At 44.7% G+C, this 22,739-nt stretch overlaps 1 pseudogene; it reads left to right on the top strand.

Annotated features, from left to right (window-relative positions):
* LOC120045960 overlaps positions 1-22,739 on the top strand; it is a 57,481-nt pseudogene that overhangs the window by 18,110 nt on the left and 16,632 nt on the right.

The raw sequence follows: 22,739 nt of genomic DNA, 5'->3' as shown, positions 1-22,739 counted from the left end.
CCGTGGAATGAGTTTGACACCTGTGATCTAGATCCACGGCTCCCTCAGAAGGCCATAGGCGTTTGACATGTATAAGCACTATTTATCTTTTAGGTTGTATCCCAAATGAAACCTATTCTCTTTATAGTGTACTACTTTTGGTCAAAAGTAGTGCACTACATAGGGTGACATTTGGGACTTACACTTAGTCTTGGCTGCCTGGCTTCTCATCTCACACAATTCTGTTGCTAGAATCATCTCTTGTTTGTGTGGCAGCCAAATAAGATTACAAAAAAGTTCTTAAATATCCAGGGACCAATTTGCTGTTGGTTCTGTCAACTCGGAACCTCTATCCCAAATGGCACCCTATTCCCTTTATAGGGCTCTGGTCAAAAGTAGTGCACTGTATAGGGAATAGGGTGCCATTTGGGACGTGGTAACAGAGGCTCAGCGGGCGTCATAGTGCTGTCTGGTGTATGGAAATGAGTTGGTTGATACTCGGCACAGTATAATCACTTGATGTAGCAGGACTTTGGTGGAGTATATTCTAGTTTTCCAGTAAATGAACATTTTGTTTTCTGCTTATTAGTTCTTCTGTCGTGGAGTGATTAGCTAGCTATGCTGATTATGAACTAAATAATGTTGCTTGGAAAGAAGAACCAAATTGTTTGGAAATTAAAGTTGGGGTATTTTGTAAGTAAACTTTGTTTGGAGGATTTTGCAAGATTGTTATAATACAATTGCACTAAGCCACACTGGCCACTTGATTTAATACTAGAACTTGCTCGTCCATGTACCCTTTTGTCTTCTTAACGATCAGCCCTTCGATTGGGTCTGTTAGCTTACCCACTTCAATCAGTGTAGATGAAGGGGAGGAGACAGGTTAAAGAATCATTTTTAAGCCTTGAGACAATTGAGACATGGATTGTGTATCTGTGCCATTAAGAGGTTGAATGGGAAAGACAAAATATTTAAGTGCCTTTGAACAGGGTATGGTAGTAGGTGCCAGGCACACCGGTTTGTGTCCAGAACTGCAACGTTGCTCGGTTTTTCATGCTCAACAGTTTCCTGTGTTTATCAAGAATGGTGTGTATCAAGAATGGTCCACCACCCAAAGGACATAAAAATCAAGCAGCAGTAAAATAACAATAGCGAGACTATACACAGGGGGGTACCAGTACAGAGTCAATGTGCGGAGGCACCGGTTAGTTGAGGTAATATGTACATGTAGGTAGAGTTATTAAAGTGGCTATGCATAGATAATAACAACAGAGTAGCAGCGGTATAAAAAAAGGGGGGGGGGGGGGGGGGGGGGGGCAATGCAAATAGTCTTGGTAGCCATTTAATTAGATGTTCAGGAGTCTTATGGATTGGGGGTAGAAGCTGTTCAGAAGCCTCTTGGACCTAGACCTGGCGCTCCGGTACCGCTTGCCATGCGGTAGCAGAAAGAACAGTATGACTAAGGTGGCTGGAGCCTTTGACAATTTTTAGGACCTTCCTCTGGTGAAGAGGTCCTGGATGGCAGGAAGCTTGATCCTAGTGGTGTACTGGGCCGTACGCACTACCCCCTGTAGTGCCTTGTGGTCGGAGGCCGAGCAGTTGCCATACCAGGCAGTGATGCAACCAGTCGGAATGCTCTTGATGGTGCAGCTGTAGAACCTTTTGAGGACCAATACCAAATCCTGCCAACTTGACACAACAGTGGGAAACATTGGAGTGAACATGGGCCAGCATCCCTGTGGAATGCTTTCGACACCTTGTAGAGTCCATGCCCCGACGAATTGAGGACAAAAGGGGAGGAGGGGGGCTGTGCAACTAAATTTTAGGAAGATGTTCCTAATGTTTGATATACTCAGTGTATATACACAACCGGTCTAAAGTTTTTTTAGAACACCTACTCATTCAAGGGTTTTTCTTTATTTTGACTATTTTCTTCATTGCAGAATAATAGTGAAGACATCAAAACTGTAAAATTACACATATGGAATCATGTAGTAACCAAAAAGTGTTAAATCAAAGTAGCCACCCTTTGCCTAGATGACAGCTTTGCACACTCTTGGCATTCTCTCAACCAGCTTCAGCAGGAATGGTTTCCAACAGTCTTTAAGGAATTCCCACATATGCTGAGCACTTTTCATTCAATCTGCGGTCCGACTCATCCCAAACCATCTCAATTTGGTGGAGGTCAGGTCATCTGATGCAGCACTCCATCACTCTCCTTGGTAAAATAGCCCTTACACAGCCTGGAGGTGTGTTGGGTCATTGTGCTGTTGAAAAACAAATGATAGTCCCACTAAGAACAAACCATATGGGATGGTGTATCGCTGCAGAATGCTGTGGAAGCCATGCTGGTTAAGTGTGCCTTGAAGTCAAAATAAATCAGACCGTGTCACCAGCAAAGCACCCCCACATCATAACACCTCTTCGTCCATGCTTTACGGTGGGACATGCGGAGATCATCCGTTCACCCACACCGCGTCTCACAAAGACACGGCAGTTGGGATCAAAAATCTCCAATTTGGACTCCAGACCAAAGGATACATTTTCCACAGGTCTAATGTCCATTGCTCATGTTTCTTGGCCAAAGCAAGTGTCTTCTTCTTATTGGTGTCCTTTAGTAGTGATTTCTTTGCAGCAATTCGACCATGAGGGCCTGATTCACAGTCTCTGAACAGTTAATGTGTCTGTTACTTGAACTCTGAAGCATTTATTTGGGCTGTAATTTCTCGGGCTGATAACTCTTATCGTCTGCAGCAGAGGTAACTTTGGGTCTTCCATTCCTGTGGGGTCCTCATGAGAGCCTGTTTCATCATAGCACTTGAAAAAACTTTCAAAGTTCTTGAAATGTTCCATATTGACTGACCTTCATGTCATAAAGTACTGATGGACTGTCGTTCTTCACTTAATTGAGCTGTTCTTGCCATAATATGGACTTAGAGCTATTTTGTAAAAGACTATCTTCTGCATACCACCCCTACCTTGTCACAACGCAACTGGTTGGCTCAAATGCATTATATTCCACAGATTAACTTTTAGCAAGGGACACCTGGTTGAGAGAATGCCAAGCATGCAAAGGGGGGTTACTTTGAAGAATCTTAAATATATTTTGACTGGTTTAACCCTTTTTTTGGTTACTACATGAATCCATATGTGTTATTTCATAGTTTTGATGTCTTCACTATTATTCTACAATGTAGACTGTGTATGTATGTCTGTATACTGGAATACTTATAAATGGTCATAAAGCAACCCAATATGGAGTTAGTTGCAGGTTTTCTACATTCCTACATTCCAGTTGCCTGTTTACGAAACAGTCTAACCAGCATTACCCTCTCTTCCTCATTCCGTCCCATGTAACTGCTTCTTATAGTTCCTGTATCCTACCAGCTGGTGTCAGTGTTGCTCTGCTGAACCTCAACATGGCGTTGCTATTTAATTTTCCAGCTATTTAGCTTAAATGGCATCCAGCTGACATTATAGCTGCTTAAATGGTCCTGAAGTCAACATCTGACACTGGGAGAAGAGTGAGGGAGAGAAGGGGAAACTCATCAGACATGCCTAATCGCTTACTCGCTCTACATCCCATATGGCTCATCAGTGTGCCGGAGAGAATTTCCCCCTTCACACTTAAGCGTGCCAGCCCAGAGTTTAGTTGATGCTACTCAGGCCCAAGGAAAGAGTTAGTTGATGTTCACTTCAGCTTCACAGAGATGACAGGTTTTGAGGCAAAAGTTGGATAAAGCGTTCTAGGGGGTGGGGAAAACACAGGTCGCGCAGCCACTCCATTTGAATCTCAATTGCATTTCCATGATTCCTCTCGTCTCCTGCTCAAAACCCATTGGATGAGAAGTTCAGAGGGGAGAGACCTCTGACCTTCTCAATCAATGGGTTTTGATAAGGTGAGGAATCAAGGAAAAGCAGTTGAGTTTCTCACATGGACTTGGCCCAGCTGAGACGAGTTGAAAATGACTCGATTTACTTTCACATTGAAATTGGTTCCACTTCTCAAGTAGGTATTGTTCAGGCCTTCAGTTTTCCTACAGTGTCTACATGGACTAGTCTTAGATGGTGGTGTTTGTTCCCCACGTAAGACAGCAGGGTCATACTCTAAGGCTTGAAAATATTGGGTATAAACCAGTGGAGGCTCCTCAGAAGAGGAAGGGGAGGGCCATTTTCAGTGAATTTCATAAAACAAAAAATAGTGGAACATTAAATGTTATCCTTTTTAGATACAACTATACTACAAATTAAGGAAAAGCGAGAACATTGCTTGCTATATATATATATATAAATAAATAAAATACACAGTTGAAGTCAGAAGTTTACATACACTTAGGTTGGAGTCATTAAAACTCTTTTTTCAACCACTCCACACATTTCCTGTTAACAAACTATAGTTTTGGCAAGACGGTTAGGACATCTACTTTGTGCATGACACAAGTAATTTTTCCAACAATTGTTTACAGACAGATAATTTCACTTATAATTCACTGTATCACAATTCCAGTGGGTCAGAAGTTTACATACACTAAGTTGACTGTGCCTTTAGCTTGGAAATTTCCAGAAAATTGTCATGGCTTTAGAAGCTTCTGATAGGCTAATTGACATAATTTGGTCAATTGGAAGTGTAGGAAGGCCTTGAAGTACATCCAAACTCAGTGCCTCTCTGCTTGACATCATGGGAAAATCAAAAGAAATCAGCCAAGACCTCAGAAAAAAATTGTAGACCACAAGTCTGGTTCATCCCTGGGAGTAATTTCCAAACGCCTGAAGGTACCACGTTCATCTGTACAAACAATTGTACGCAAGTATAAACACCATGGGACCACGCAGCCGTCATTTCGCTCAGGAAGGAGACGCGTTCTGTCTCCTAGAGATGAATGTACTTTGGTGAGAAAAGTGCAAATCAATCCCAGAACAACAGCAAAGGACCTTGTGAAGATGCTGGAGGAAACGGGTACAAAAGTATCTAAATCCACAGTAAAACGAGTCCTATATCGATATAACCTGAAAGGCCGCTCAGCAAGGAAGAAGCCACTGCTCCAAAACCGCCATAAAAAATCCAGACTACGGTTTGCAATTGCACATGGGGACGAAGATTGTACTTTTTGGAGAAATGTCTTCTGGTCTGATGAAACAAAAATAGAACTGTTTGGCCATAATGTCCATCGTTATGTTTTGAGGAGAAAGGGGGAGGCTTGCAAACCGAAGAACACCATCTCAACTGTGAAGGACAGGGTTGGCAGCGTCATGTTGCGGGGGTGCTTTGCTGCAGGAGGGACTGGTGCACTTCACAAAATAGATGGCATCATGAGGGAGGAAAATTGTGGATATATTGAAGCAACATCTCAAGACATCAGTCAGGAAGTTAAAGCTTGGTTGCGAATGGGTCTTCCAAATGGACAATGACCCCAAGCATACATACTAAAGTCAAGGTATTGGAGTGGCCATCACAAAGCTCTGGCCTCAATCCAATACAGAAAATGTGTGGGCAGAACTGAAAAAAATGTGTGTGAGCAAGGAGGCCATCAAACCTGACTCAGTTACAACAGCTCTGTCAGGAGGAATGGGCCAAAATTCACCCAACTTATTGTGGGAAGCTTGTGGAAGGCTACCCAAAACGTTTGACCCAAGTTAAACAATGTAAGGGAATGCTACCAAATACTAATTGAGTGTATGTAAACTTCTGACCCACTGTGAATGTGGTGAAAGAAATCAAAGCTGAAATAAATAATTCTCTCTACTATTATTCTGACATTTCACATACTTAAAATTAAGAGGTGATCCTAACTGACCAAAGACAGGGAATTTTACTAGGATTAAATGTCAGGAATTGTGAAAAACTGAGTTTAAATGTATTTGGCTAAGGTGTATGTAAACTTCTGACTTCAACTATATATATTTCACTTAGCTTGCAATGCAGCTAGCTAGTTTAGCCTACTCAAACACCCGGGTAAAACAGAGAGGGATGCTATGTTAGCTAGCTGGCTTTGGCTATCCAACACTGGAACTCTTCCAAGTCAAAGTAAGCTTTTGGTTTTATTAATTTACGGCATTATGTGGTTACTAACGCAGTAGTTCTAGTAGCCATGTTGACAGACGTTAATATGGTGAAAACAATGTAGGCTTGGTGGTTATGGTATGAATATTTTTTATTTTTTTATTATTTCAGCTGGTCAGACAGCAGTTGTACACACCCTTGATCACACGCATACACAGAACTAGCAGCCACGTATAAACCGCATCACTTTGCTCATTGTATATACACTGCTCAAAAAAATAAAGGGAACACTTAAACAACAAAATGTAACTCCAAGTCATTCACACTTCTGTGAAATCAAACTGTCCACTTAGGAAGCAACACTGATTGACAATAAATTTCACATGCTGTTGTGCAAATGGAATAGACAAAAGGTGGAAATTATAGGCAATTAGCAAGACACCCCCAATAAAGGAGTGGATCTGCAGGTGGTGACCACAAACCACTTCTCAGTTCCTATGCTTCCTGGCTGATGTTTTGGTCACTTTTGAATGCTGGCGGTGCTTTCACTCTAGTGGTAGCATGAGACGGAGTCTACAACCCACACAAGTGGCTCAGGTAGTGCAGCTCATCCAGGATGGCACATCAATGCGAGCTGTGGTAAGAAGGTTTGCTGTGTCTGTCAGCGTAGTGCCCAGAGCATGGAGGCGCTACCAGGAGACAGGCCAGTACATCAGGAGACGTGGAGGAGGCCGTAGGAGGGCAACAACCCAGCAGCAGGACCGCTACCTCCACCTTTGTGCAAGGAGGAGCACTGCCAGAGCCCTGCAAATTATTTTTATTTGAGGAGTGTATAATTCCTTCTTGCATCTATGCTCGCTCTTCCTTTCCCCTTGTCAACTTCAGTGCACAATACAACAGATGTATCCCAATCATGCACTACTGTGTACAACAAGCATGTTAGCAGTTACACTGGCGGGCCCCGGTGACAATATATTAGCCAGCTAGCTAACATAGCATCCCTCTTTGTTTTGAACCGGGTGTTATGAGTAGGCTAAACTAGCTAGCTGCATTGCTAGCTAAGTGAAAGTTTAAAAAAAAATACAAACACATATAGCTAGCTCGCTCTCTCTTGCTTCTTAATTCTAGAAGAAATGAATTTTGTTAAACTATTCTTTCTCTGAACCAACTTCAAACCACATGTTATGCACTGCAGTGCTAGCTAGTTGTAGCTTGTGCTTTCATTACTAGATTCCTTCTCTGATCCTTCGTTCTCTGCAGGAGCTCTGATAGGTTGGAGAATGTACTCTGGAGTTGTCATAATTACTGTGTACGTCTATGGAAGATGGTGAGAACCATGAGCCTCCTAGGTTTTGTATTTAAGTCAATGTACCCAGAGGAGGACAGAAGCTAGCTGTCCTCTGGCTACACCATGGTGCTACCTTACAGAGTGTTGCTGATGCTACTTTAGACCTACATTGCCAAACAGTGTGTTTTTAATCAATTATTTAATATAGTGCCATCTAAAAAGGATAACTTCACTGAGGATGGTCCTGTGAGGAGCCTCCACTGATTCTCGCCAAAATATGTATAGTTCTTGAGTGGAACAGCGTCCACCCTCCATTGCACAGTCGAAGGCTGCATGATTTTATTCACTTTTTTAAAACTATAATTTTTTTTGTTGCCTTTTTTAAAGTATAAAATATGCATTTCATTCCATCTGTGGACCGTTTATAGATATACAAGGGCTAGACCCTCCTTTTTGACTTGTATATTTGTCTGGCCTACTGATGCTGTTGCCTTTTTTGTTATTTATTTTTAATTATTTTATTTGCATCCATTATGTGTGGATGGATTGGTCCCACTAAGAATCTGTTACCATACCTGTCTATACCTCGGAGTTGTGCTTCTTGGTCCTGGTCCTTGGGACCCATCAAACCTCTAATTTGGGTTGGGTGGGGGCCAGGGGAGGGAATATGTGCACCCCTTTGGGTTCCCAGGGCCAGGAGTTGGGAAGCATTTCCCTTCAACAATGTAAAAATGTCTGTGTCTTTGAATGTACACGACCCATCTGAATGCATACAGTACCAATCAAAAGTTTGGACACACCTACTCATTCCAGGCTTTTTAATTGTTTACTATTTTATACATTGTAGGATAATAGTGAAGACATCAAAACTATGAAATAAGACCTATGGAATCATGTAGTAACCAAAAAAGTGTTAAACAAATCAAAATATATTTATGACTCTTCAAAGTAGAAACTCTGCCTTGATGACAGCTTTGCACACTCTTGGCATTCTCTCAACCAGCTTCAACAACAGTTGTGTTGTGAAAAGGTAGGGCAATCATCTGTATACCACCCCTATTTGTTAAGAGACCAAGTCCATATTATGGCACGAACAGCTCAAATAAGCAAAGAGAAATGACAGTCCATCATTACTTTAAGACATGAAGGTCAGTCAATGCTGAACATTTCAAAAAATTTGAAAGTTTCGTCAAGTGCGGTCGCAAAAAACAAGCGCTATGATGAAACAGGTTCTCATGTGGACCGCAACAGGAAAGGAAGACCCACAGTTACCTCTGCTGCAGAGGATACGTTCATTAAAGTTACCAGCCCAAGTAAATGCTTCACAGAATTCAAGTAACAGACACATCTCAACATCAACTGTTCAGAGGAGACTGCGTGAATCAGGCCTTCATGGTTGAATTGCTGCAATTAAACCACTACTAAATAAGATGAAGAGACTTGGACATTAGACCGCTGGAAGTCTGTCCTTTTGGTCTGAGTTAAAATGTGAGATTTTTGGTTCCAACCGTTGTCTTTGAGATACAGAGAAGGCAATGCAAATAGTCTGGGTGGCCATTTGATTAGATGTTCAGGAGTCTTGTGTCTTGGGGGAGGAAGCTGTTTAGAAGCCTCTTGGACCGAGACTTGGCTGGAGTCTTTGACAATTTTTAGGGCCTTCCTCGGACACCGCCTGGTATAAAGGTCCTGGATGGCAGGAAGCTTGGCCCCAGTGGTGTACTGTGCCGTATGCACTACCCTCTGTAGTGCCTTGCGGTCGGAGCCTGAGCAGTTGCCATACCAGACAGTGATGCAACCAGTCAGGATGCTCTCGATGGTGCAGCTGTAGAACCTTTTGAGGATCTGAGGACTCATGCCAAATCTTTTCAGTCCTGAGGGGGATTAGGTTTTATCGTGCCCTCTTCACAACAAAACCCTTGAATGAATAGGTGTGTCAACTTTTGACTGGTACTGCGCGCGCACGCACACACACACCACACACACTCTGATATGAAGCCTGGCCATGTTTTTCCATGTTAAACGTTCAGCATGGCACCCTGTGACACCCGGTCTGAAAGGCCACTGTACTGGCAAGCGGCAGGCATACTGATGTTGCCATAACGATAAGTGTTTGATGAACAGCTTTATGGATTTGACATTTTGTCTTCTGCTATATTTGAATTCTGTGCAGGGTGACGAGTGGTAGAACCAGCCATGGAGCCAGGGGTACGGTGTGGAATGCAGGGGATGTATTAGTGGCTATAGTGTGTGTGTGTGTGTGTGTGTGTGTGTGTGTGTGTGTGTGTGGAGACGGGTTAATTCTGTTGATGAGAGCTGCTTCGCTTCTTCCTGAAAGGAAAAGGCTGTGAGGCTCCCACCATGGAGCCAGGGGTACGGTGAGGAATGCGGGGGACATATTAGGCTCCCGCTCCTCGTCGTTAGAGAAAGAGAGCAGTGTAAACACAATGTTAATGCCATTTCCCAGGTAGATTTAGAATGCAAATGGCACCCAATTCCTCATTTAGTCCACTACTAAATGAGTAGTGCACTAAATAGGGAATAGGGTGGCATTTGGGACGCTGTCAAAGATTTGTTGCAGGGTTTGTGGGAAAGGTAATTTTAAGAGATTGTTTGAAGAGCAGCCTCTTGGAGGGAAGTAGGGAAGAGGTAGAGGGAGAAAGGTAGAGGGAAAGATACCAAAATGTTCTTATCTCCTGCTGTATCCTACAAGAACAGGCATGCACACAAGATTGCAGGATGTACCTGCACATGTTTGGAAAGAGGTGGCGCAGATGAATGCAAACCTGTTCTTGTAGTGTTGGTAGCATCCCAAATGTAGCCATATCCCCTATATCGTGCACTACTCTAGTTAAAAGAAGTGCACTATATACGGAATAGGGTACCATTTGGGACACACACTTGGAATGAGGAACATGATGAAAAAATATGAGGGGCTTTGCCCTCTTGATTTGCGGAAAGGGAGACTGTTACTTTCTGGAAGTTTTATATTGTCGTGAGAGCCAGTGCCAACGGGGCTGTTACTTGGGTTGGATGAATCTCTCTCTGTCTCTGTCTGTGTGTGTGTGTCTCGCTCTCTGTGTGTCTGTCTCTGTGTCATCAGACTCCTTTGAACGTGCTATGATAAGCACATCGGACAGTAGAGATTAAAATATGTAACCATCGGTTCTGATACTCCCAAATGGCACCCTATTCCCTATATAGTGTGTGTGTGTGTATATATATATATATATATATATATATTTTTAAAAAATAAATAAATATTTTTTAACACATTTTTGGTTATTTTCAGTTTTTAAACAACTAGTTGAATTCCATTTCTTTCCGATTTCTTTTCTGTCAGCTCAAAGCGCACATCGCACAGTTTCTCTAGAGAAATCACATCCAGCCTGAATTATGCAATGTAGCAGGGAGTTGTAGTTTCCAACAGGCTAATATTCTACGTAGTTTAGCGCATAAAAAGTGGTGATTTAACTACATTGCGCATCTACTTGTCCGGTCTGTGTTTCAAAAGAACAAACGCCTGCTACAGAAGAGACAGTAATCCGTGATCGATCGTGAGGAGATCTAGATAGGGAGCTGCTGTTGCTCTACCTGAAAATACATGATCAAAGTGATTTTGAAGAACTACAAAATGGTGATTTCTGTCAGAGCATACGCAGCAGCTCTAAAGAGATGAGATTATGACTTGGAATAAAGTCTTCAAATAAAACAAATGTAATATATATATATACAACATTAAATATTTTAGGAAAGTAATGTGAATAAAATACTGGTAATAAGTGATAGACAGTAATGGGCATTCACTACCATCATGGGGCGTTTATGTATTATTTATTTTTTATTCTCTTACAGCATTCAACCCAAATAATCGAAATCGAAAAATCGTGATTGTTTTTGATAGTCGAACCGACCACAAAAAGCACAAATCGCTCGCTCAGCACTACATCTGGGTGATCCCCACAGACTGTCTTCTGTTCTTCCGCCATTGTCTTTGGTCTGTCATTTCTACATTATATTTAATCATTAAGGGATTCCATGACATTCTAGTATCCACCCTGTCAGCAGTTAGGCCTTGATGTATCATTTGAGATGACCTTTGTGATTGTTCTATCTATAACCTTTACATGAGCGATAGAGCTCAATTTCAGATGGCTTGACTCGACTTGACTCGCAGTGGAAATCAATAAGCATTCAAGTTGCTGCTGTTTTTGAGCCCTTAACTTCAATCAAGTCCACAGTAAATCCCATTAATGCCTAGATCTGTAATCTATGAGCTTCATTCTAATGTCTTTTTGGAGACTTCCCTTAGACCTGCTCCGAATGGAGAAGTCTTGTGCTCTTTTATTGAAGTGTTTCAGTATGGGTTTCTGTACGCGAGCTGGACAGACGGGTGACTTTCTTGCAAGCTGGACAGGTGCTTTGCTGTCCTACTGTGTAGTTTGTTTGTTTGATATGTAGGGAAACTCCTAGGTGTCTGGAGATGCTCAGAAACCCGTTTAAAGATGGAATCTGCATGTAGGGGATACGGCGCAACTGTCGGTCCCACGGCAATTATTGTTTTGTTGCCGAAGCAGAGCTGGGGAGCGTTGCACATCGGCATTTTTTGTTGTTGTTGCAGTACATATGCTGCTGTTCTATCGTGTGTGTGTGTGTGTGTGTGCAATGATGTCGGAGGTGTAAAAAAACAGCACTAGCAGTAACTTTTTTTGTTTAAATATCGCAAAAGGACATGCAAGTTTCACCATTATGGAGTCTAGCTTTAAAGACATCTGCAGTTGGGTGACATTTTAATAATGCAATGTTTGCTCTCAAAGCCTCAAGCATTTTGTTGCAACTCCCAAATATAAAACCCAATAATGCAAATATCTGTGATGGGTGAACTTAATTTCAACTTCTTTGAAGAGATATCCCCCCAAGTTACCACAGTACTGTTCCATTTTGAGATGGCCTACTACCCTACTCTGCCCTGTGCTATCTCTGTGGGAGGAGTTTTTATTGATGTGTTGTAGTGTGGGCTCCTGACGCACTGTAAAGTTTGTGCCATATTTTATAAAATATATTGGAAATCTTACTCACTAGTTTTCCCATCATAGCTCTCCGATGGATAGAAGCTCTCATCAGAGCTCTCATGGACAGGTGGTGGGCTGACCTTGCAGTGTAGTTACTTTTAATTTATGTAAAGTGAAGTAGGGAAACTCTGAGTGGAAGTGCTCACAAATGCATGAAAGCCATCATCTGCAGTTGGGTGAAATTTTAATGCGAGTTTAAATGCTGCCCAAGCCTGGCTGATAGATGAGGTGTGTGTGAGTGTTTGTGCCCAAGCCTGCCCAAAAGATAATTACGTCCACCACCTGCCTCAATCAAGGGATGGAGAGCGGCATCATGCTGCATGGCCTGGCCCTATATTCTGATTTGGTCTGACTAAGAAAGAGAATCTCATCTACCCATCCTGTCTCAGGGAAGTGTGTGTCCAGGCCTGTAGTTAATTAAAGGGTTCCTTCACAGACTTCATTAGAGGTGAATAGAGGAGCCTGGCAGATTAATGCACTGTGTCACTTCACTGAGACAGGACTGGGAGATGAGACACAGACACACACTGAAGGAGTTAGTTTGTTATTCAGCAGGAGCCACTGACTGAAAGGAAAAGGCCGTTTAGCCTTGAACCCAAGGTGGGAAGTCTGCTCTGTTTTTAATGTCTGGTGCCATTTCATCAATGTCAATAGTCATAACACTGGTGACTTGTATTCTGTTTGTTTTTCAGCCTCTATTATAGAATAAATATACACACACACACACACACACGGCTGTCGACTCCCTCTCTCAGGACAGTTTCCTGACATTAGCCCAGCTCCCGTACTGTGGGCAGTGAAGCAGACAGATCGCCGATGGAAATGTAGTTGTAGCTCTCTGTACTAAAGCCTTAAAAATGTCTTCCACAGATCAATTGCATTTATCCTGCCTCTTATCACCCTCTTCTGACGTGCAGAAACCTAAAAAGCATTAAATACATATTTAGCAGGGATTTCTGGACAAGCGGCATGGATTTTTCCACCTGAACATTCATTGATTTGAGGCTGACTTTTGAGTTTCTGATGCGACTAAGGCTAACGTGGGGGTGTGACTGCCTGTAAGACTGCCTGTAATGTGAATGTCAGCACTATAGGGCAGCATTCATCACACACACACACACACACACACACACACACACACACACACACTAGGGTAGCATTAATCAGACTCGTGTGTGGAGTATGGACGTTAAAAACCCTTCTATTAGTCAGTGTTTGACATGGAGGTTTCTGTGTGAATAAATTTAAAAAAGGAAAATGGTTGATACGGCCATGAAATTGTTCAATAATGATTCATATTCACCCGATCCTTCAACCTTTCCTCAGGAAGATGGTGCATTGAAAGATATTTTGGCGCAGAGAAAACACATCACTTATTGTATAATGGGCTTAGAAGTAAGCATTTCACTGTAAGGTTGTATTCGGCGCATGTGACAAATGCGATTTGATTACTAGGAGGGCAACATGCAGTGCCTTCAGAAAGTATTCCTGCCCCTTGACTTATTCCACATTGTGGTGTTACAGCCTGAATTCAACATAGCATACTTTTTGTTTCTCTCACCCATCTACACACTACCCCATAATGACAGTGAAAACATGTTTTTAGACATTTTTGTACAGAAATATCTAATTTACATAAGTATTCACACCCCTGAGTCAATACATGATAGACTAAAGCTGTGAGTCTTTCTGAGTAAGTCTGTAAGAGCTTTCCATACCTGGAAAATTCTTAATTCTTTGTTAAGTTGGTTATTGATCATTGCGAGACAACCATTTTCAGGTTTTGCCTTAGCTTTTCAAGCCGTATTAAGTTACTTTTAACTTGGCTACTCAGGAACATTCAATGTCGTCTTGGGAAGCAACTCCAGTGTATTTTATTTTGCCTTGTTTTAGGTTACTGTCCTGCTGAAAGGTGAATTTGTCTCCCAGTGTTGGTTGGAACGCAGACTGAACTAAGTTTTCCTTTAGGATTTTGCCTGTGATTAGCTCTATTCTGATTATTATTATTATTATTTTTTAAATACTCCCTAGTCCTTCCTGATAACGGGCATACCCATAACATGTTCCAGTCACCACCATGCTTGAAACTATGAAGTGGTACTCAGTGACGTTGGATTTACCCCAAACATAACGCTTTGTATTCAGGACATAAAGTACATTTATTTACCACTTTTTTGGCAGTTTAGTGCCTTATTACAAACAGGATGCATGTTTTCGGAATATTTTTATTCTGTACAGGCTTCCTTTTCAGTGTCATTTAGGATATTAGCCTAGTAGTTTGAGCATTGGGCCAGTAACTGAAAGGTTGCTAGATCGAATCCCCAAGCTGACTAGGTATCCCCCTTTCCCTAGTATTGTGGAGTAACAATGTTGTTGTTCCATCCTCAGTTTTTTTCTATCACAGCCATTAAACTCTGTAACTGTTTTAAAGTCACCATTGGCCTCGTGAAATCCCTGAGCAGATTCCTTCCTCTCCGACAACTGAGTTAGGAAGGACTCCTGTATCTTTAGTGACTGGGTGTAGTGATAGACCATCAAATTATAATTAATGTACTGTTTGCTTTGGTATTTATTTATTTTTACCCATCTATCAATAGGTGCTCTTTGTGAGGCATTGGAAAACCTCCATGGTCTTTGGTTGAATCTTTGTTAGAAATTCACTGCTCAACTGAGGGATCTTACAATTATCTGTATGTGTGGGGTACAGAGATCAGGTAATCATTCAAAAATCATTTTGAACACAGTGAGTCCATGCAATTTATGTGACTTAAGCAAATCTTTACTCCTGAACTTATTTAGGCTTGCCATAACAAAAGGGTTGAATGCTTATTGACTCAAGACATTTCAGCTTTTCATTTTTTATTAATTTGTAAACCGTTCTGAAAGCATAATTCCATTTTGACATTATGGGGTATTTTGTGTAGTCCAGTGACAATCTCAATATATATATATACATTTTAAATTCAAGCTGTTACACAACAAAATGTGGAAAACATCAAGGGGTGTGAATAGTTTCTGAAGGCACGCTATACCTTTATATTCAGAAGAGGTGAATGGGGTTTGGAGGGTGTGTTTAGAGTAACAAAATCGCTGCCAAGGCAACGTCTATTCTTCCTGGTGTCCAAACAGGAAACACAAATAAAATGAATAATATACGGTACATAATACAATACAAAATATATGTTTGTCTCTGGCGGGAATTCCACTAACGGTCCGTATGTAGCCAAACGTAACTGCTGTTCATTCCGTTTGCTCGAAAATGGTTAAAAAAGTAAGGCCTGTGTCCATAGACACATACCAGCTCTACTGGTAGTACTGCTACTACACCTGCACCTGTCGACGACACAAGTTCTGCTTCCACGAGCAGATCCAATGCTTGCATCAGTAATTCTACATTTTGTTGTTAGCCCAGCTAGCATGGACACTGGCAGTTGTGAATCTGATGCAGTCGAAGAGCTACTGCCCTCATACCCGGGAAAGCACCGAACAGCAGACAGGGACATTGGGGAGCTACTGCCCCCTTACCCGGGAAAGCACAGAACAACAGACAGGGATGTTGGGGAGCTACTGCACCCTTACCCGGGAAAGCACCGAACAACAGACAGGGATGTTGGGGAGCTACTGCACCCTTACCCGGGAAAGCACCGAACAACAGACAGGGATGTTGGGGAGCTACTGCACCCTTACCCGGGAAAGCACCGAACAACAGACAGGGATGTTGGGGAGCTACTGCCCTCTTACCCGGGAAAGCACCGAACAACAGACAGGGATGTTGGGGAGCTACTGCCCTCTTACCCGGGAAAGCACCGAACAACAGACAGGGATGTTGGGGAGCTACTGCCCTCTTACCCGGGAAAGCACTGAACAACAGACAGGGATGTTGGGGAGCTACTGCCCTCTTACCCGGGAAAGCACCGAACAACAGACAGGGATGTTGGGGAGCTACTGCCCTCTTACCCGGGAAAGCACCGAACAACAGACAGGGATGTTGGGGAGCTACTGCCCGCTTACCCGGGAAAGCACCGAACAACAGACAGGGATGTTGGGGAGCTACTGCCCTCTTACCCGGGAAAGCACCGAACAACAGACAGGGATGTTGGGGAGCTACTGCCCTCTTACCCGGGAAAGCACCGAACAACAGACAGGGATGTTGGGGAGCTACTGCCCTCTTACCCGGGAAAGCACCGAACAACAGACAGGGATGTTGGGGAGCTACTGCCCTCTTACCCGGGAAAGCACCGAACAACAGACAGGGATGTTGGGGAGCTACTGCCCTCTTACCCGGGAAAGCACCGAACAACAGACAGGGATGTTGGGGAGCTACTGCCCTCTTACCTGGGAAAGCACCAAACAGACAGGGATGTTGGGGAGCTACTGCCCTCTTACCTGGGAAAGCACCGAACAACAGACAGGGACGTTGGGGAGCTACTGCCCCCTTACCCGGGAAAGCACCGAACAACAGACAGGGATGTTGGGGAGCTACTGCCCTCTTACCCGGGAAAGCACCGAACAACAGACAGGGATGTTGGGGAGCTACTGCCCTCTTACCCGGGAAAGCACCAAACAGACAGGGATGTTGGGGAGCTACTGCCCTCTTACCCGGGAAAGCACCGAACAACAGACAGGGATGTTGGGGAGCTACTGCCCTCTTACCCGGGAAAGCACCAAACAGACAGGGATGTTGGGGAGCTACTGCCCTCTTACCCGGGAAAGCACCGAACAACAGACAGGGATGTTGGGGAGCTACTGCCCTCTTACCTGGGAAAGCACCAAACAGACAGGGATGTTGGGGAGCTACTGCCCTCTTACCTGGGAAAGCACCGAACAACAGACAGGGATGTTGGGGAGCTACTGCCTCCTTACCTGGGAAAGCACCGAACAACAGACAGGGACGTTGGGGAGCTACTGCCCCCTTACCCGGGAAAGCACCGAACAACAGACAGGGATGTTGGGGAGCTACCGACCTCTTACCCGGGAAAGCACCGAACAACAGACAGGGATGTTGGGGAGCTACTGCCCTCTTACCCGGGAAAGCACCGAACAACAGACAGGGATGTTGGGGAGCTACTGCCCTCTTACCTGGGAAAGCACCAAACAGACAGGGATGTTGGGAAGCTACTGCCCTCTTACCTGGGAAAGCACCAAACAGACAGGGATGTTGGGGAGCTACTGCCCTCTTACCTGGGAAAGCACCGAACAACAGACAGGGATGTTGGGGAGCTACTGCCTCCTTACCTGGGAAAGCACCGAACAACAGACAGGGATGTTGGGGAGCTACTGCCCCCTTACCCGGGAAAGCACCGAACAACAGACAGGGATGTTGGGGAGCTACCGACCTCTTACCCGGGAAAGCACCGAACAACAGACAGGGATGTTGGGGAGCTACTGCCCTCTTACCCGGGAAAGCACCGAACAACAGACAGGGATGTTGGGGAGCTACTGCCCTCTTACCCGGGAAAGCACCGAACAACAGACAGGGATGTTGGGGAGCTACTGCCCTCTTACCTGGGAAAGCACCGAACAACAGACAGGGATGTTGGGGAGCTACTGCCCTCTTACCCGGGAAAGCACCGAACAACAGACAGGGATGTTGGGGAGCTACTGCCCTCTTACCTGGGAAAGCACCAAACAACAGACAGGGACGTTGGAAAGCACCAAACAACAGACGGGGACGTTGGAAAGCACCAAACAACAGACGGGGACGTTGGAAAGCACCAAACAACAGACGGGGACGTTGGAAAGCACCAAACAACAGACGGGGACGTTGGAAAGCACCAAACAACAGACGGGGACGTTGGAAAGCACCAAACAACAGACGGGGACGTTGGAAAGCACCAAACAACAGACGGGGACGTTGGAAAGCACCAAACAACAGACGGGGACGTTGGAAAGCACCAAACAACAGACGGGGACGTTGGAAAGCACCAAACAACAGACGGGGACGTTGGAAAGCACCAAACAACAGACGGGGACGTTGGAAAGCACCAAACAACAGACGGGGACGTTGGAAAGCACCAAACAACAGACGGGGACGTTGGAAAGCACCAAACAACAGACGGGGACGTTGGAAAGCACCAAACAACAGACGGGGACGTTGGAAAGCACCAAACAACAGACGGGGACGTTGGAAAGCACCAAACAACAGACGGGGACGTTGGAAAGCACCAAACAACAGACGGGAACGTTGGAAAGCACCAAACAACAGACGGGGACGTTGGAAAGCACCAAACAACAGACAGGGATGTTGGGGAGCTACTGCACCCTTACCCGGGAAAGCACCGAACAACAGACAGGGATGTTGGGGAGCTACTGCCCTCTTACCTGGGAAAGCACCGAACAACAGACAGGGATGTTGGGGAGCTACTGCCTCCTTACCTGGGAAAGCACCGAACAACAGACAGGGACGTTGGGGAGCTACTGCCCCCTTACCCGGGAAAGCACCGAACAACAGACAGGGATGTTGGGGAGCTACCGACCTCTTACCCGGGAAAGCACCGAACAACAGACAGGGATGTTGGGGAGCTACTGCCCTCTTACCCGGGAAAGCACCGAACAACAGACAGGGATGTTGGGGAGCTACTGCCCTCTTACCCGGGAAAGCACCGAACAACAGACAGGGATGTTGGGAAGCTACTGCCCTCTTACCTGGGAAAGCACCAAACAGACAGGGATGTTGGGGAGCTACTGCCCTCTTACCTGGGAAAGCACCGAACAACAGACAGGGATGTTGGGGAGCTACTGCCTCCTTACCTGGGAAAGCACCGAACAACAGACAGGGATGTTGGGGAGCTACTGCCCCCTTACCCGGGAAAGCACCGAACAACAGACAGGGATGTTGGGGAGCTACCGACCTCTTACCCGGGAAAGCACCGAACAACAGACAGGGATGTTGGGGAGCTACTGCCCTCTTACCCGGGAAAGCACCGAACAACAGACAGGGATGTTGGGGAGCTACTGCCCTCTTACCCGGGAAAGCACCGAACAACAGACAGGGATGTTGGGGAGCTACTGCCCTCTTACCCGGGAAAGCACCGAACAACAGACAGGGATGTTGGGAAGCTACTGCCCTCTTACCTGGGAAAGCACCAAACAGACAGGGATGTTGGGGAGCTACTGCCCTCTTACCTGGGAAAGCACCGAACAACAGACAGGGATGTTGGGGAGCTACTGCCTCCTTACCTGGGAAAGCACCGAACAACAGACAGGGATGTTGGGGAGCTACTGCCCCCTTACCCGGGAAAGCACCGAACAACAGACAGGGATGTTGGGGAGCTACCGACCTCTTACCCGGGAAAGCACCGAACAACAGACAGGGATGTTGGGGAGCTACTGCCCTCTTACCCGGGAAAGCACCGAACAACAGACAGGGATGTTGGGGAGCTACTGCCCTCTTACCCGGGAAAGCACCGAACAACAGACAGGGATGTTGGGGAGCTACTGCCCTCTTACCCGGGAAAGCACCGAACAACAGACAGGGATGTTGGGGAGCTACTGCCCTCTTACCTGGGAAAGCACCGAACAACAGACAGGGATGTTGGGGAGCTACTGCCCTCTTACCCGGGAAAGCACCGAACAACAGACAGGGATGTTGGGGAGCTACTGCCCTCTTACCTGGGAAAGCACCAAACAACAGACAGGGACGTTGGAAAGCACCAAACAACAGACGGGGACGTTGGAAAGCACCAAACAACAGACGGGGACGTTGGAAAGCACCAAACAACAGACGGGGACGTTGGAAAGCACCAAACAACAGACGGGGACGTTGGAAAGCACCAAACAACAGACGGGGACGTTGGAAAGCACCAAACAACAGACGGGGACGTTGGAAAGCACCAAACAACAGACGGGGACGTTGGAAAGCACCAAACAACAGACGGGGACGTTGGAAAGCACCAAACAACAGACGGGGACGTTGGAAAGCACCAAACAACAGACGGGGACGTTGGAAAGCACCAAACAACAGACGGGGACGTTGGAAAGCACCAAACAACAGACGGGGACGTTGGAAAGCACCAAACAACAGACGGGGACGTTGGAAAGCACCAAACAACAGACGGGGACGTTGGAAAGCACCAAACAACAGACAGGGACGTTGGACCATCGAAGAGGCGCAAATATGATGAACTACATTGATTTGGGGTTGACTTATATTGGGAGTAGTGCCTTTACTCAGCCAAAGTGTGTTTTTTATATGTGCAAAAGTACTATCTCACAACTCGATGAAACTCTTGTGCAGACATTTAGAAACAAAAATAAGCCACGGAAGTTTTTTGAGTGAAAATTAAGAGTAATTTTTCGAGTAGTAAGACATGTATAAAAGCAACAGATACCATGACTGAGAAGGGGCTTGAAGTGTCTTATATGGTGAGCTACTGAGTGGCTAGGACAGGCAAGCCCCATACTATTGTGGAGGACTTAATTCTTCCTGCTGCCACGGATATGGCTGGGACAATGCTGGGGGAAAAGGCCCAAAAAACTGTACAGACAATGCCTTCATCAAACAACACTGTTTCACGACGCATCAGTGACATGGCAGGAGCTGTTTTGAAACAATTACTGCGTTGCGTACAAGCCAGTGAATTCTAAGCGTTACAGCTGGATGAGTCAACCGACTTGGCGGGCCTGGCACTGCTCCTGGTATATGTCCGTTACGTTTCTGGGGTGTCAATTGAGGACATCCTCTTCTGCAAACCATTGGAAACCAGGACAACAGGTGAGGATATTTTTTAAAGTACTGGACAGCTTTGTGACATCAAATGGACTTTGTTGGTCAAGATGTGTTGGTACATGTACTGTGATGGCACAAAAGCCACAAAATAGTGGAGTGGTAATGCACGTGCAAGCAGTTGCTCCCTGACGCCACTTGGGTACACTGCAGCATCCACCGAGAGGCTCTTGCTGCCAAGGAAATGCCTGACAGCTTGAAAGACGTTTTGGACACTACAGTGAAAATGGTTAACTTTGTTAAAGCAAGGCCCCTGTGGTATGCAATGATATGGGCAGCGACCATGTAACTCTTTTACAACACACATAGAAGTGTGCTGTATGTGTCTGACTATGTATGACTGTGTCTGACTGTTATGTACGATCATACATACACTACCGTTCAAAAGTTTGGGGTCACTTAGAAATGTCCTTGTTTTTGAAAGAACTTCTCGCATGGAATAGCCTTCATTTCTCAGAACAAGAATAGACTGATGAGTTTCAGAAATTGTTTTTGGCCAGTTTGAGCTTGTAATCGAACTGTGACTGTCTGTGACCCTGACTGTGTCTGATTCTGTGTGTCTTTGACTGACTGTGACTGTGCTGATGATCCAGATACTCAACTAGTCTATTGCATGTTTTGTTTATTCCGTGTGTAACTCTGTGTTATATGTGTCGAACTGCTTTGCTTTATCTTGGCCAGGTCGCAGTTGCAAATGAGAACTTGTTCTCAACTAGCCTACCTGGTTAAATAAAGTTTAAATAAATAAAAAATAAAGGCCAGTTTTATTGCTTCTTTAATCAGAACAACAGTTTTCAGCTGTGCTAACATGATTGCAAAAGGGTTTAAAATTATAAACTTGGATTAGCTAACACAATGTGCCATTGGAACACAGGAGTGATGGTTGCTGATAATGGGCCTCTGTACGCCTGTGTAGATATTCCATAAAAAATCAGTTGTCTCCAGCTACAATAGTCATTTACAATGTCTACACTGTATTTCTGATCAGTTTGATGTTATTTTAATGGACAAATGTGCTTTTCAAAAACATGGACATTTCTAAGTCACCCCAAACCTTTGAACGTTGGTGTGTATGAGACGACAGTGTTGGACTCTTACCTCACCTGTCTGTTAATCTCCTGGTATATAGGAGACTGTAGCTCTGAGGAAGCAGGGTATAGGCGTAGAGCTGGGTTAACATGTTATCATAATAGTAGTACTACCCTGTTCTGTGTCTGGTACTATATAGGAGGAGACTGTAGCTCTGAGGAAGCAGGGTATAGGCGTAGAGCTGGGTTAACATGTTATCATAATAGTAGTACTACCCTGTTCTGTGTCTGGTACTATATAGGAGGAGACTGTAGCTCTGAGGAAGCAGGGTATAGGCGTGGTCATGGACTCCAAACTACCTCACCTAATCGGCATCAATGATGATCTTCTCAGCACTGGCATCATTCTCTATCATTTAAAAGTGAGTAAGACAAAGACATGTATAGAGTATACTGTATACACTAAGTGTCTAAAACTTTATGAACACCTTACAAACTTTCATTTGCACTCCCTTGTGCCTTCAGAACAGCCTCAATTTGTCAGGGCATGGACTCTACAAGGTGTCGAAAGCATTCTACAGGGATGCTTGCCCATGTTGACTGCAATGCTTCCCACAGTTGTCATTGGCTGGATGTCCTTTGGGTGGTG

Source organism: Salvelinus namaycush, chromosome 4 (genome assembly GCF_016432855.1).
Source record: "Salvelinus namaycush isolate Seneca chromosome 4, SaNama_1.0, whole genome shotgun sequence".
NCBI classification, from domain to species: domain Eukaryota; kingdom Metazoa; phylum Chordata; class Actinopteri; order Salmoniformes; family Salmonidae; genus Salvelinus; species Salvelinus namaycush.
The sequence above is the reverse complement of the archived record's forward strand: the minus strand, read 5'-3'. Positions and strand labels throughout refer to the sequence as shown.